Source organism: Alligator sinensis, unplaced genomic scaffold (assembly GCF_000455745.1).
Source record: "Alligator sinensis unplaced genomic scaffold, ASM45574v1 scaffold631_1, whole genome shotgun sequence".
In the NCBI taxonomy this organism is placed as follows: Eukaryota; Metazoa; Chordata; order Crocodylia; family Alligatoridae; genus Alligator; species Alligator sinensis.
In genome coordinates this window covers 6,154-22,892 of record NW_005842495.1, presented here as the reverse complement: position 1 = coordinate 22,892, position 16,739 = coordinate 6,154, and the positions used below count along the sequence as shown (strand labels likewise).

Here is a 16,739-nt window from a genome sequence, read left to right as displayed (position 1 = left end):
TAGTTTTCTAGGTCTGCTTGACTTAAAAGTGCTGCATATATTTAATGAAGAGCTATGTCGAAACTGACTGTAAAAACTTAGGCACATAAGAATTGTCAAAGTGGAACAAAATAATGGCTCATCCTATCCAGAATACTGTCTCTGAGTGTGGCCAGTGGCAGATACTTCAGAATCTTCCTGAAAGCATTAGTGCAAGGTTATAATTGATCATACTTTAGTGTTATATAAAAGACCTTCATTACTAATTGGCTACAGCCTGAAATATAAGCTTCTATTTATATTTTTATGTTAGCTATTGCAATGGAAGATGATATTCTCATTTATACAATTATCAATCCCATTTTATCTTTTAAACTTAAAAGCCAATGGGCTTTCAACCCATGAAACACAATCACACTGTCTAGGACGTAGTTCACTAAACAATGATTGGCAAGCGCGTTCCCCTTCCACACTTGCAACATTAGTGCACAAAAAGGATACATACTGAGAACAATTTTAGTAAAAGATTTGCTTTAATATTGCCTTATATAAGTGCATTAAAAAAGGTTGTCTGTTGGTGAATCTACATGTGCAATTAATGTGGCTGAATAAATCCAGTGCACTTTGTGCCAGTTTATTGCCCCTGGGCACACCGTTTGCACGTGTTCCCAGGACTGCAGCATGTTTATCCAGGGTGGAGCAGCCCCGACTGGCAAGGGACCCCAGGGGGGTCAGCCTGTCAGCCTGGGCTTGCTCCAACCCAGCTCAATGTGCTGCAGAGGGGATGGCTGAGGCCAAAGGGTGTTTCAATATGGGGGCTAGCTGATGGCAGCAGATCTAATTAGTCAGCTCTGCAATAAACGTCTCAATTTGAAGCACCCTATATGTTGCACAATGCAAAATCTCTCATTTCATCATTCATCAACAATTCCTCGCAGTTGAGGATGATTGCTTTATCTGTGGGTCCAAGATGGATGATGAGGCTGATTCGGAATTGAAAGACTGTATTGCAAGTTGGGCATGTGGTTACAAATGAGGTGGGTGACTCTGGCTTCTTGATTTGGTATGCAACACACTGTTTCTGATGATCCTAATTTTCCAACTCCTCTTGTTGTAAGGTTTCAAAGTACTGAGATCCTTGTAGCTTACTTTGCCTCCATTAGGGTAGCCCTGAGCTGTAGTCTCACTGAGTTGATGTTGATGTTGCCTTTTTTCAAGCTGGCCTTGAGGACATCCTTGAAGCACTTTCTCTGCCCTCCTTTTGACTGTGCACTTTGTCTGAGTTGGGAGAATAAAACTTGCTTCGGGAATCTGAATGATGTGGCGATCCAGTGAAGTTGATGCCAGATGATCATCATCTTGATGTTCATGGTGTTTGCTTGCAAGAGGATGATAATGCTGGTACATCTTTCTTCCAACTGGATATGAAGGATCTTCTGTAGGCAGCATTGATGGTACTTCTCCAGACTAGTACAATGAAGTGTCTTCTGTACGTTGTCTTGTATGCCTCGGTAAAGATGTTGACAATTGCCTGAAGGTCTGCTCCCAAGTGTGAACACACTACAGAATCATCACCATACTGGAGCTTTCTGATTGAGGTTGGGGTGTTCTTGGTTTTGGATCCTAGGATCCAGGAATTAGTTTGTTCCTAAGTCTACTGGGGGCCTCAATACAATAGGCATGGTCTGAAAATTCCTAATATACATGGACAGGATTGGGATCCTCACAAAAGGAATGTGATTCCAGGATTATATCGGTTTTGTAATTGAAACCCCATAAGCAGTTCAACAGCTAGAGCCCAAACGTAAGCCAAACATCAAAGGACCTGAAGCTGTTTTTTTCCAAGTAAGTTTTATTAACATTGTTATATAAAAATTTAAGTGGTCAGTTCACAATTAAGGCATCCATTAAGTGGCATGGTACCTAGGATTTATGTATGAAACATGGTTACATTCTCAGAGACCATAGTAATAGGGTTCATACAAGGTCCTTAGGTAAATATCCTGGGAACCTTCCACCTGTTATTTGGGGGTTGCGGGGACAGGGAACTATGGAATGCAGATAGAAGTAGAAATGAAATTCAGTTTCTATTTCTGGTGTTATTGGGACATAATGCTAACAATTCCTCAAGAATAGCTATGAAAAATGTTCTTATTTGTGCTTATATTTTGGCTCTGTCTTCACTCACACCACTGACAGTACCCTATGGTGATAATGTGGCACATGAACTGGTATAGATTTTCTACATGATAGTGTTGCATATATATCTCATTTTACTCATTCTAATTGTATAGTTCCAGTTCTATAAGGCAATTATAAGTTGCAACATAAAGGTAAAATCATCCAAACTTTTTTCAGAAGAAAAATTTTGGATGGATACATTTATGTATTTCCATCTCTTAGCTTCTATATGTATACATAGATAAACATATTTTTATTGTTATTCAAACTTACATACCATTATCACAAGTTTTATTGGGCCCTGAAGAAAAATTGGCCACACTCACTACCAACTTCAGTGGATATAAGACACTTCAGAGCTTGTCTTAAATTAGGATAGTGAGGGAAGCACTCAAATCCATTGTTAACTTAAACTGGAATAATTTCAGTATTTTCTTTTTCATTCTATAGTTGTCAGATTTATTTCTTTGTTCTTTCCATGGCATCTGGAAAAACAGCTGCTGAGCATCAAGATTTCCCAAATCTTCCATAGACCTTCTGGAAAAAGAGAAACAGCAAGTGGTATAAAACCTAGAGAAGAACAATAAAATATTTTGATGAAGTCTCTCATTCTTGTAGATGATATTCAACTCTGATTCTTCCTGATGTAGTTTGGAGAAAGCACATAGGTTCTCTGATGAAGTTCAATGACCTTCACTTAAGTTCCAAAATTCTTTAGTATTAGAAAAAGGTCGTTTAAAAAATACAAACTTTCACTTCGAAATTATTCCTTGATGACATACAAACTGTTTTGTCTGCCTACAATCTTTCACTTGGTAGAACTCTTAAGCTTGAAATACTTTAATTTCAATAACTTATTATATCAAATGAAACCTTTGTAAATTTCATTTGGACTCTTTTATTAGTCATATAAAAGAAAAAAAAAAGACAAAGAAATAAAGGGAAAGTTTAGTAGAAAAAAAGTCTTTATGAAATAATTTCAAACTTTTCTAGTACCAGAGATTAATTAGAATACCCTACAGAAATACTTGTGAAGTGCTCAGGCCAATTAAGTCACCCCATGAATGTCCTTTTGAATTCTTTATTTCTAGCTTCTGATATATACATATTTAATCAGGGGACTCCTCACTTTTGTAAATGCGAAGGACCTTTTAAATAAAATATATTGAATAGAAAGGAAAAGATCAATTGTCTCAATTTCTAGAAAGGAGGTGATTAAAAATTCAGAAAATACCTTAACTATGATGGAGTTATGGCTCTTTCATTCCCCCACCCCCACCCCCCCAATGACTTGCAAAAACAAGGCACAAATTAAGAACTCATCCCACCAAAGGATGCAGGTTAGAAACCAGTCCTTACTACATTTGTAGTGAAGCTGGCTTGGTTCATTCATCCTTCTTTCCCATTGTTTTTGATACATGAAGGGACTGAAAGATTGTGGGATCTCTTCCTGCTCCCAAAGGAACCTGATTTGGTTACATGAGTGCCCTAGAGGTTTTATGTCTATTCGTGTGTGTGTGTGTGTGTGTGTGTGTGTGTGTGTGTGTGTGTGTGTGCGCGTGCAAATGCATGTGCATATGCGCTGAGAGACTTTCTGGCTCTCACAGTTATTTTTCAATGGCACAAAATCTCTCCATCTACTGCTAGCACTATTTTTGTTGTTTCACTTAAATTATCAGCTAAAAGCCAAAACACTTTAGAAAATTATTTAGGGTGAGGAAAGAGCTTTCCCATTTTTCCATTATGTGAATTTTCCTTTCAGCTTGTGTTTTTTCTACCCTTGAGAAATTTAACCTTGTGAGAAAGTGGGAAACAGAATCTTGCATACTGTATTATTGTCATAATTGTAACAGGAAGAATCCCATGTAGAAATGCTTAGAATGCATACTTAAATACCAGCTACAAATACCCAAAGATCGGGGTGTAAATGAGAAGGCATATATACCTGAGCATTGTAGCTAGAATATCTCCTTACTTAAGTGAGGGAAGTAGTATTCAGGGGTTCTGTCACTTACCACATATGGTGGTTTTGTTGGATGAGATATGGCTAAAGAACCTTATCTCGTGTTATTCATAACCCAATGGGAGGGCATTCCCCCTAAATGAATCAGTTTATTGCCAAATTTGTTTGTTGTTTCTATATATTAATAAAGTTGTGGTCAATCTAAATCAGATCAATTATGTCTGTGCTTCAGTTTCCCAACATATTTACATCATCATATGACTGTGACATAAGACACTTGAAAGGTGTCTCCTAGAGAAAATTGATTTAATTTTCACTACCGGCCACTGTGCTTCCCTATGTCTGATCCACAGATGATGCGAGTATTTCACAGTTGTCTACTTCAGCTTTTTTAGCTCAGGCTGTGGAAACACAAACATTCACTTTTGGATATCCCAAGTTCAATCTCCTTTGACCGGACAGTAGTCATCTAGGACAGGGAGAAAGACAGATGATTTTATGGAAATGAACTAGAAACTTTGGTGTAGATTAGAGGTATCAATCAACACCATTACCACGAACCAAACCATCTGTACCTTTAATGGAAGACAATGTGATCTACCTGGCAAGGCATTAGGCTGGAATCCTGGCTACATTCATAATTGACTTGCAGCTTGATCCTTCACTTTCCTTATTTGTAAAAATAGAGAGAATAATAGTAAAATGATTAGATAATCCACTATAAAAAGTATTTTATAACATCTAGATGGTGCTGTTATTACAAAATACAAATGTTTTCTGAATATTGTTTATATACTGTGCAACAAAACATTTATATGTTAGAGTAAATTAGGTATATCCACTAATAACAATCTGGAATTATACATTCTTATGTTTATTTTTATGAAATCAGTAAATTTCTTCCAAACAGGTGAAGCAATAAGTAAATTCACTGCTGAAAATTCCTTTTTCAGCTTTAAGCAGCATATAGTTTAAATATAACAAGCAGACTTTCCATTACATAAGATTGTTTTTTTGGTCTTTTCCCCCATTTTTCCCCCAATAAAGGTAAATTAAATGAGGTAATTCCATCTTAATCCTTACTCTACTTTACCCCAACCCAAAAAGCGAGAGAGAAATATTTCTTGATTTCCACCCAATACTCACAATTCAGACAATGCTTGGACAGTGTTAGCACACCTTCAGTTTTCATGTTAGCATTTGAAATTATAGTCTCTGCAAGCAGTGAATCCATTAGTTTAATTCTTTTCATGCAATGTTGTAAAGAGTCAACAGTTTCCTATGCAGTACCATGCAGTTATATTGGGCTACTCTTGGGGTTTTTTTGAGGCTGCTGATTAATGAATCACTGAACCCATAGAGGAGCCCAATAAAGAGCAAAAAAATACCTATAATGGTACCAGGATTGGACGGCTCTAGCAGATGCATCCATTAAAAAGGATATAATTTTACAAATTGCCACTACATAATCAAGAGAACAACTTGTATAATATGCAGTGTTTTAAATTAATATTTCTCCTGTAACCTTGTTTTAGCTAAGCAAGTTCTGACCTTTGGAAAAAAATATTGTGTAAAGTATTCTAAAATATACACATTTCATATGGTACTATTTATTTGACAAAAAATAATCAAGTGTGATTCATCCGGTTCTCAGTGAAGTCAATAGAAAACTTTGTGTTGACTTTAAATGAGAATTGGATTGGGCTAACTCTGTATACTATTCTACAGTATTAGGGCTAAGGGGGAAACATAAACATATAAATTACAATATTAAAATATACGTAGAAGTTGTTTGACTAATGCCCAGATCCCATATTTAGATAGATGACCCTGATTCACAATCACTATTTCTGGCCTGTAGCTCCTGGGGATTGAAGTTGAGGCAGGTAGTTTGGGGAGCAAAACTTCTCCTTTGCCTCCTGTGCTTCAGGCTGGCTTCTCCATAGCTGGCTGCTAAAGATGGCTGCTTTAGGCTGGCTTTTTCACTGCTTTGTCTGATTGCCAACAGTGACTGGTCTCCAGCCAAGGCCCTTTAAGAAAAATCTGGGCATCCAATCTCAGAGTGGCTGGAAAGTTGCGTCCCTTGCTGCCTAACCAGTACGAGCACCTACACACATGTTGGATGTCTGCTCTGTCATGTGCTAATTAGCATGTTTTAGAGCAGACTTGATTAATCGAGTTTGCTGAAGCAGCCTTTGCATCATGTGTATTCAGCATCACCATGCCTCAAAATGGTGGCAAGGGTGATTCAAAGCTGCCCTGCCACCATTTCAAAGTGTGGGATGTTGAAAACACATGATGCTGCAGGCGCGTTAATTAGAACAGCTCTTGGAGCCAGTCAAATTAAAGCCAGTAAAATTAAAGCGCCCACCCCTCCACCCAAGAGCATGTGTAAAGATGCCCCACATATGTACTTCTGTAGGGAGTGGATATTTTACCCTGATAAAGCCATAGAAACAAGTGTGACACTTAGTCAAATAAGTGCTGCTTTTATTCAATGTTTAAAAAAAATGAATTAGATTAAATTAGAATTCAATCTTTTTATTAGAATTTTTCCAGCTATTTGAGTTGGACTAATAAAAGAGTTCTTTCAGATTTACCCAAAGAACCTTGTCGTCTTTGATTCAACATGCATCAGTAAACCATTGTGAGGCCAGATCCCCTTCCCAGAGTTCTTGGCTGTTTTCTTTAAGTAATAGTGATAAGGGGTTTGTCCAACAAGATGTGTGGGTCTTACAGGAACATCCCTCTTTCTCAGAATGTTTCTTTTCTCTTTCTGCTACCTTTTGTAAGGTGCTGAAAAGCATCTGTGGAGTTTGTGCAAACTACCTGACTAATGGATAACTGCCTTGTGAACAATCTATGGAGCGGGAAAGTCACCCATTAGGCCTGTGCGAGTTGACAGAAATCCAATCCAGCTTTGGATCCGGCTGCTTCGGATGGCCGCAATCCAATCTGGAGCTCCGGATCGGTTTGCCACTTATAGATTAATAGATGTTAGGGTCAGAAGGAACCTCAGTAAGCCATCAAGTCTGACCCCCAGCATAGGTAGGAAAGAGTCCTGGTTTCAGATGACTCCAGCCAGATGCCTATCTAACCTCCTCCACTTCGATCTGGCCAAAGCAGCTCTGAAGCTCCAGAGCCACCTCGGAGATCCAGCTATAGGTTATAATGGGGGATGAATGAAATATTTATAACTTTTTTATTTTAGCTTCAATTTGGGTGCAACTTGAGGAGTGGTAGCCTCTACTGAGAGCATGAAGTCTGCCAAGTTTCAAGAAGACCAATGTAGGGGTTTGGGGGGAACTTCACCCCAAGCTGCTGACAGGCAAAACTTGCCATGTGGGTGGGTGCTTGGGCGACTACTGCATCTGTCTTGGGGCACAGCGGGGTTAAATCCAGTGCAGGCCTGAGTTCTGGGCTCTGCCAGGCCACAAAGCCTGGCAGATGTGTGTGTTTTGCTGGGGGAGTCTGTCATCCGAGGCCCTGCACACCAAGCTGCTGACAGGCAAAACCTGTGATGTGGGTGCGTGAGTGACACTGTGTGTGTGTTAAGGTGCACCCTTCCTGGCACTGGGGCCTTTGCACAACACAGCAGTGCGCCCCAGTGAGGTCTCCTCCACCCCTACAGCCTCAGGCCTGATCCTCTGCTTTACATGTAAAATAAATTAGCTGTCTCAACACCAGTAGCATCAGCATCAAAGGTACCCAAGTGGAACTGTCACAGAGCCTTTCTTTTTATAAAGGAATTGAAAGCAAGAAGTAAAGGTGTTGTGTTGTGCTGTGTTATGTTGGACATATGATGTTATTCATGGTGTGTGATGGCTTATCTTGTGTTTTTATGTCTATATGTGTACTATGAAAAAAAAGGAGTACTTAAAAAAAATGTGTCTTTGGAAGCTTTAGAGTTGAAAACCCCTTTGTCAGGCTGAGGTTGTACCTGCAGTTGCTCCTGGATGGAAGGAATAGTAAAGAAGCTAGAGGCTGGCCTGGCCCACAATGCAGGCAAGAAAGCCAGTCAGTAAAAATGGAAATGGAGATATCTGGGGTGAGGGACAAGCTGGGGTGGAGGGTAGGGGGGAAGGGAGATGTAGCAGCCAGGTAAAAGTGCAGGGGTACCTGGGGTGTCAGATGTCTGGCAGGTCGCAGTGTGCCAGAATTCCACTGTCAGTGTCTACATTGAGTCCATGAGTTTCTGTACCTATTACCTAGGAGACTGATGAAGTGCAGTTCATAGGCCCAGCTCTGAAAAGTGGTTTCTACATTAAGACAAGCACCTCACCTCATCACCAGAACTGAAGACAACTTCCTACAGCTCAAAACACAAAACCTGCCAACTATCTCCAGTACCCCCACAAACTGCATAGCAGAATCTATCAAAAAAAGACAAAGCCCAACGAACTGTGGGGGCACATTCCTCACCAAAAAAACCCTCTGCCTCCAGTCTCTCAGGTCGGATCCCAAGAGGGAACAAATTACAATGCAAACCACTTTTCAGAGCTGGGCCTATGAACTGCACTTCATCAGTCTCCTAGGTAATAGGTACAGAAACTCACGGATTCAGTATACACAGTGGAGTTCTGGCACACTGCGACCTGCCAGACATCTGACACCCCAGGCACCTCTGCACTTTTACCTGAGCTGCTACATCCCCCTTTCTCCCCTACTCCCCACCTAACCTGTCCCCCCACTGCCCCCCAACACCTCCATCTGGCTTCTTTACTATTCCTTCCATCCAGGACCAACTGCAGGTACTTCCTCAGCCTGACAAAGAGGTTTTCAACCCTAAAGCTGGCATCCTGGGCAGCTAAGGTGAGCTCACTGGGAGCCTCACAACTGCACTGCAACCAGCAAGCATCAGGCCTGTCAAAGACATGACAGGTCTGGGTGTTCCCCAGCCAGGACTTTGTGCATGCATGCATTAGCTGGAGTATATGGCGCCTTCTACCCACCTTTCACCAGGGGATTGTTGGTCCTGGCATTTATGGGGCTGCCGCGCCACCAGCGGTCCCACCAGGCCTCCCTACCCTGGCAAGGTGCAGTTTTAGTGGTCATACCTAGGACCTCAGGCCTCCTCTTTCCCCATAGCCCCAATCCCATACCTCCAAGTTCATCCTGGCAAGGGAATGAGCTCAGCAGGGACATGTTCTTCCCCTGCTGGGTAGTGATGCAGTTAGTGCCCCGTCCAGGTGAGAGTGGGGCATTACTCAGCTTTTAAAAAAAATCAAAAAAGGAAATTGGTACAGATGGAGTGAGGAGGGTGGCACTCAGTCCATAGAAGGGGAGTTTGGGGAATCCCAATAGCGGGAGCTTCACCTTTAGGAACACCAGCTGCTCCAGCAATGTAGGATCCAAGCAGGTGTGGTGGGGTGTGACAACATCCCCAGCAATGCTGAACACCCTTTTGCTTGGAACACTGGTGGGTGGACAGAACAGATGTTGCCAGGCAACCGTGGCTAGATCCTGTCACATCTGGCTGCAGTTTGCCCAGTAGGCCAAGGGGTCGCAGTCCAGTGGCTCCACATCCTCAGTGAGATAGGTGGCCACCAAAGCCTTGGTGCTACCTGCCCAAGCCTGGGGTCTCGTGCATTTGGACCCCAGCATTGTGGGCCATGCCCATAGCCCACATTGGCAGTGGCTGGAGTGGAGGAGACTGGTGGTGCTGGTGTTGGCTCTGGTGCTGGGAGTGCTGGCAAAGAAAAGTGGATCCCCCTCTTCCACATCCCCTCACCTCTGCACTTTAGCCTCCCTGACTTTGTTCACCAGCACCTGCATCCAGTGATCAAGGATTTTGGGGATGCCAGTGCACATGCTTCCCTTCACCCTTGGGTTGCACATGCCCACCATCATGTGGACTGTACTGGACTGCAAGGGATCCAGCTATCTCCCAATGCCCTCCTTCAGCCGCCTCACCAGTGCCTGCACATCTGGTGACAACATCCTGCCCCAGCCAGAAACATTGATCCCCATGAACTTCTCCATTTGGTTCTCTAGTTCCCTCACTAGGGGGGTCACCTGGCTGAGGAGGGCATCACCAGCACTAAGGGTCTTGGTGGCCTTGAGGAAAGGCTTGGGGACCAGCAAGATCTGGGAGATGATACCCCACTCAGCTCTGTTCAGGGGGACACTGATCCCAATCTCCCCAAGCAAGGCCATCTGATGGATGGCCTTCTCTTGCTCCACCAACCTTTCAAGCATCAGGTATGTGGAATTCCACCAAATCTCCACATCCAGTATGATTCTAGGCTGCAGGATGCTCAGCTCTGCCTGTTTCTTCCACAGCATCTTGCCAACCTTGATGCTGCAGTGGAAGTAGCCCACCACCTTCCTGAATTTTGAAATCAGCTGGCTTGTATGGTGGTGGTGGTCATCACCGGCAGCTCTGTCCCCCTCCAAGGCGTCCCTCATTATTAGATACAGCCTGTGTGTCACACAGTGGATGCCAAAAAAAGTTGGCATCAGAGACAGCCTTCACCATATTGACCCTGTTGTCAGTGACCATGAACCTGCAGGTGAGCTTGGCCTGCCCAATGAGCCCCCACTGCACCATGTGGTTCATGGCCTCCACGATCTCCCTTGCTGTTTGGGACTCATCCAGCACCTTGGCTTGAAGGAGAGGCCACCAATGGCCTGAGCACACCAGTGCCCTGTGAGAGAGAGGTAGGTGTGATCACCACCCCGGCTGCTCCGGATGTCGGAGGTGAAGTGCAAGGCTACCTGGAGCCCTGCCTTGCACAGCTCCTCCCTCAAGTACTTCCTGCATGCCTCATACAGGGAGGGTACCACTGCCCTGCTAAAGGTAGTGCATGGGGACAGAAGTGTTACGAACCACCTGAACCCTGGCCGCTCAACTAGGGAGAAGGGCTGGCTATCCAGAGCAAGCATCTCCCCAATGCTCTGGGTGATCTTGTGCACCTTGGGATTGCACCCACCACTTTCTGTTCACCTTTCCCCCACTGGTCCAGGGTGGCCTGCCTCTGCTTTGGGGGAAAGGGGGCTTTGGAGCGAGTGGGGGACTTTCCTTTCAGCATGCTTGGACTGGTGCCAGGCTGAGCAGGAAGAAGGGCAAGGGGGTGGTGCCTCTTCAGATGCAGCAGCATGGCCGTGGTGGAGAAGTGCCTCACATCCTTGCCACAGCTCATGTGCCATCGTCAGTGCTGGCAGATGGCAACCCTGGGATCATCTGCCACCTCAAAATGACCCACACTACACTACTCCCCCGCTTCTGGGTTGAGGGTGAGGATCCTGATTTTTCTCCCTTCTCAGCAGGCTGAGGCTGAACAGCAGGAGAAGCTGCCTCAGCTGAGCCACATACCTCCACAACCTCAGCCTCCTCTGAGGTGTTGTTTTCCAGAGGAGACCTGGGTGTAGGGGAAACTTGAGGAGTGTGGAGCACAATCTCTGATTCCCCCTCAGTCCCCAGAATTGCTTGAGCCAGCACTCCCACCACCCCTGGTTCCAGTTCCACTTCCTCCACTGGCAGTGGGAGGCTCACACTGAGAGCTGAAATTGGGGTGGAGGAGGCAGTGATTCCACTGTAGGTGCCCACTTCTAGACTGAGTGAAGGTGGTGCTGGTACATGGACATCAGGTGCAGATACTAAGCCCACCTCCTAGCTTCCACTGATGTCATGGCTGCTTGGGAATAGAATGTGTCTGTGTTTGGGAAGCAGGGGACTTGTAGCTCTAGCTCTCCCCCTACCCCCTCTCCCTTCCCTGAAAGAAGACCTAGCACCTGCCTTTCCAGCATGCTTCATATTGATCTTTCCTGTGCTGTAAAAAGGTGTGTGTGCGCACGTGTGTGTGTGTGTGTGTGTGTGTGTGTGTGTGTGTGTGTGTAAATCCTTTTCTCTTGTGTTTTATTCCCTGTGTTGTGTGCGTGCACTGGCCTCTTCTTTGAATGTTTGCTTCAGTGTTAAGAGTTATGTAAAAATCGTGTGCTGTCTGTCTGTCTTCTTCTGCTGTGAATATCTGATTTTTCTATATTGTGGGTCTCTGTGTATGTGTGTGTGTGTACGCGTGCAATCAATCTGTGCCTCCCTGCACAGTGATAGATCACACTAGCTGGTAAAACACACCTTTCTTTTTGCAAGGGTTCCAAAAGAAAAAAGAGCAAATATAAACTCAAAGAAATAAATTGAATTGTAATACTAATAATATTTGAATAGAATCGCTAAGCTAAGCTAAATCCTACCCACTCCTTCATAACAAGAAAAAGGAGCAGGCAAGTCTCAGTCTGAGCATTCTTCTGTCACACAGTTTCTGACAGGAAACAAGCTGCAAAAGGAACAGAAGGGCTGCAAACAGAGGTTTTTATGATGTTTCTAGTCCCATCCCACAGACGCTGCCACTGGAAAAGTAGCCAGGGAGAAATCCTTCTCCTTGGCTACCTACAGACGTCAGTCTCCCCCCCTGCTCCCCTTCCCACTCTCCGTCCCTCCCCCTTCTAATTGTGAATCAATATGGATGAAGTGGATCCAAAGTGCTTTGGATGCTCCGACCCATTTCAGATATCTTTGCTGAGGCCCCACTTCAATCTGGACATGCTGCTTCAGATGCCAAAGTGTCCTAAGTGACTCTGGATCTGAAGCAGGATCCAAAGACTTGCACAGCCCTATTACCCATAACACAACCTAGTGGGGTATGATATAGGATCACTCTCTAGAGATATGAAAATAATTTCTTATTCCTGTAATGGGGACTATTAGAGTAACATGTAACATTACTTTCAGTGTAATTTTACTTTTAGTAACATTACCCTATGCTATGACTTTTAGGGGGTGTCTACACATCACCCTACAGCAACATAGCAAAGCACTATGTCACCATATGGCATGCCATGGTATTGTAGCAATAACATGGGTTTAAATGCGATTGCCAGTTATGTCACTGTAGCAGTGGACTCCTCAGTTATAATGTGCTGCTATGGCAATGTAGTGGCAATATCTAACTGTGCGCCGTGCACACAGTGAAGGAACCCTTATATTGTGCCATGCTTTAGTACTTCCAAAAGGAAGTATTAAAGCACAGCACCATAGCAATGTCACTATATGGTGACATGTGGATGCACTCTTAGAGTAACATTACTGCTAGTAATCGACTTACTTTCATTTCAAACTAGTACCATATTCACATTTTATAAATATTCACCACTTAATGGAAGAGCTTTTCCACATGAAAGATCCATGAAAAATTTACAGGCATGTGAATACATTTAATCATGGAGACAATATGCAGAAAAATGGAACAATGTAACAGCCATAGCAAAGCATTAGAAGATTTTTAAAGTATTATTATTGAGAACTCACTGCATAATGTCTGATTAGATCCTTTTAGCACAGGTGCAGAAATGTTGATACCACCCTCCCTCCTTGTGTACTTTTGGATCTAATTCAAAGTAATTTGGTTCCAACTTATGATTTTTGGCACCTCTTGATGGATCACGGTTTTTTCCTGTTATTTCAGCATTGAGTCTGAGCACAAGATATTTTTTAAAAGCATATTAATTATGTTCATTTTTGTAAATACTAGGACTGTGTGAAGCCTCAGTCTGTGATTCAATTTGGAGAAGATTTGGCCTGATTTGGAGGCCGAATCTCTGAATCTGAATTGAATTGGAAGAAGACAAAAAACCTCTGACTTGATTTGGAGACTTTAAATTTAATTCAGAAAAGATTCAGAGAATATTCAGATATTCAGAAGGCAGTCTTTCATGGGAATAGAAACTGAGAAGAGGGAGGGGTAGCAGGGGGGAGGGAAGACTGACATCTCTAGCTGTCCAGTGACTGTGATCTCTCCCTGAGCCCCCTTCCAAACAGTGCTCTGCAGGAGGGATGTAGAAACAGCATATAAGCCTCTGTTTGCAGCCTTCTTGTTCCTTTAGTGAGCTGTTTCTGTCTGAGAGGTCTGAAAAGTATCAGACTGGCTTAGCTTCCTACTTAAGTCAGTCTCCTGCTACATTTTGTTCTTGGAAAGGTTTGGATATAGCTTAGCTTACCAACTAGAATCCCTCTAATTATCCCTATCCAATCTATTTCTTTCAGTTTATATTTATTCATGGAGGGTTTTTTTTCCCCAGCACGTTTTAAAAAGAAAGCTGTGTTTTCCCTGGCAGTGTGATCCATCACTGTGCAGGGAAGCACATATTACACACACACACACACACACACACACACACACGCATCATAGAAGTCAGATATTATTACAACACAGAAGAAACCAGACATTCATAGAAGATGACGACGAAGAGATTATATATAGTTGTTAATATTATTAGTTCTCGTTACATGTAGACTAAAAACACCACAGAAGAAGTCAGATAGAGATTTAGATTAACACACCAGAATTCAGAGAGTCATAGAAGAAAAAGAAGAAGAGAGATTATTTTAGATAAACAACACACTCCAGTAAACACAACACAGAAGAAGACAGGCACAGTCATATATCAGAAAAGAAGATGATGATGACATATATTATATTATTAGTCAGTTAAAACACAGAAAAACATTTTCCAGCACAGGAAATATTAATATGAAGTGTGCTGGAAAGACAGGTGCCAGGTCTTCTGGTAGGGGAGGGAGAGGGGCTAGAGGGCAAGAGGGAGAACTGGAACTGCAAGTTCCCCCCTGCCAAACATAGACAAATCCTCTTTTCTGGAAGCCATGAGTCTTCTGCTGCCAGTGGAAGCAAGGAGGTGAAAGCAGTACCTGTCCCTGCACCTGCCCCACCTCCCCCAACTCCAGAAATAGGCACCATCAGCAGAATGATAGCCTCGCACAGCCCTAGAGACTTCAGACAGAACTTCAGATCTGGAGAAGCTTTGGCATCTGAAGCAGTGTGTCCGGATTGAAGCACTGGCTTCTTTAGGCTTTCTGAAGTGGTTCAGAGCTTCCGAAGCACTACAGAAAAGCTTTGGAGCCGCTTTGGAGTTCCAGCCATAGGGTATAATGGGGAGACAATGATGTTCCAGGGCCACAAGACTGGAAGAGGGGGAAGCCGTAGTTACAGGTAAACCCCAGTTCAAAATAGAAAGAAAAGAAAGCCCCAACATACCTCTTGTAGGGGCCGGGAGGAGCAAGGAAGCGCGCACCAAGAAACCGCCCGTGTGGTTCATTAACTGTGCTCATATCTAACTGGGGCTGGGTGACATCAGGAGGGGACGCCACCCAGCAGAAATAAAGTGTGGCTCCAAAGATGCAGGAGCCTGGCTGATGGCTGGAGAGCCAGCAGGGAACCTCCAGGCCAGGGGCACACAGCTGCGGTGGCTGGCAGCTCACGAAGGAGGAGACAGCTGCAGCTGCAGAGACAGTGAGGGCAGCTGCAGTGAAAGAGGCTGCAGGGATTCCCTGAGCCAGAGAAGACCGGCAGGGATCAGGGACACCAGCAGAGAGGCAAGCAAAAGGGGCAGTGGTAGCTGCTGCAGCAGCTGGAGCAACAAGAGCAGCGAGAGAGCTCAGAGCCAAGGAACGGCGGGGAGCAAAGATCTGGAAGAGAAGCCAGCGGGAGCATCCATGGGGATAGCTGTGGTGGATGCAGCGGGAGACCCCAAATGGAAGAAGCCCAGCGGGGATTAAGGGCTCCAGCAGGTGGACCCACAGCGACCCCAGGAAGAGCCGGCTGTAGTGATCTGACCTCAGGCAACAGGGGCTATGACCCTAAATTGAAGCAGAACCTAGAGGGAGAGAGAAAGAGAGAGAGAGAAGAGTCCTGGTTGGGGCAAGAGCCCAGACCCCAACTCAGGGTGCCCAGGCCTAGGGACACTGAGGCGCTAGGGAAGGACGCTCTATTTTCCTTCGGGTGCTCTTACCCTTCCTTCCATGCGGTTACACCTCCCTGGTGGTCATGGTGGTGGGTTTGTTCACGTCCGGCGTTTCTGGGAATAGAGTAAGGATCAAGGCAGGTGTCATGGTCCCTTTTGTTATGATAGGTCCATAGAGCCCTCAGCTGGGCAAGGGGCACACGGGGAGCCACTGTCAGTAGACACTGAGGCTAAAGGCTCAGGTAGGCGAGCAGGAAACCCGAAGGCCTCCTAGCCCTCACACCAGAGCCTGGCCAGGACACCAGGGCTCACTGTGGAGGGACTATACAAAGATCAGGGTAAAACCAGCAGGGGCCAGCTGTAAAAATAAGCTTGAAAGCCCGTCGCAGAAGGTGGCGCTTGGCCAGGGTGAAGGGAAGGTCGGAGCCCTGTGAGTGCCTGCCTAGGGGCATGATGACCCTGGAGGCTCCCTCAAAGGGGCCCCCCCTCCACAGAGGATCCATTCAAAGTCATGGCAGGTGAGTTAGGGGGTTTCCCTGACATCAGCCTAGGTGCCCTCTTGGGTCCACGTGCAGGCCCTGGGCAAGTCAGATCGGCCGCCCAGGCGAAGGCGGCTCGGGAACGCCTAATAGAGCAGAGGTGGGCACAAATGAAATGTCTATAACTTTGTTGTTTATTGTATGATTTGGATGAACTTTGCAGGAATTATAGTATCTGCTGAGAGCATGAAGCCTGCAAAGTTTCAAGAAGATTGGTGTAGGGGTTCGGGGGCAATTGCACCCCAAATTCTTGAAAGCAAAACTCATGTCAACATGTAGGCGTTACAACACGGGGGGGGGGTGAAAACTGCAGGGGTGGT

The 16,739-nt window shown here is 44.6% G+C and overlaps 1 long non-coding RNA gene across 1 annotated transcript; it reads right to left on the bottom strand.

Annotated features, from left to right (window-relative positions):
• Nucleotides 1-1,852: 1,852 nt before the first annotated feature.
• LOC102387618 lies at nt 1,853-15,961 on the bottom strand. Its single transcript, XR_001358626.2, has 4 exons — nt 15,929-15,961; nt 4,699-4,792; nt 4,444-4,592; nt 1,853-2,697 (listed from the first exon to the last, which is right to left on the bottom strand). It is a non-coding gene; the product is annotated as an uncharacterized LOC102387618 (long non-coding RNA).
• Nucleotides 15,962-16,739: the final 778 nt, after the last annotated feature.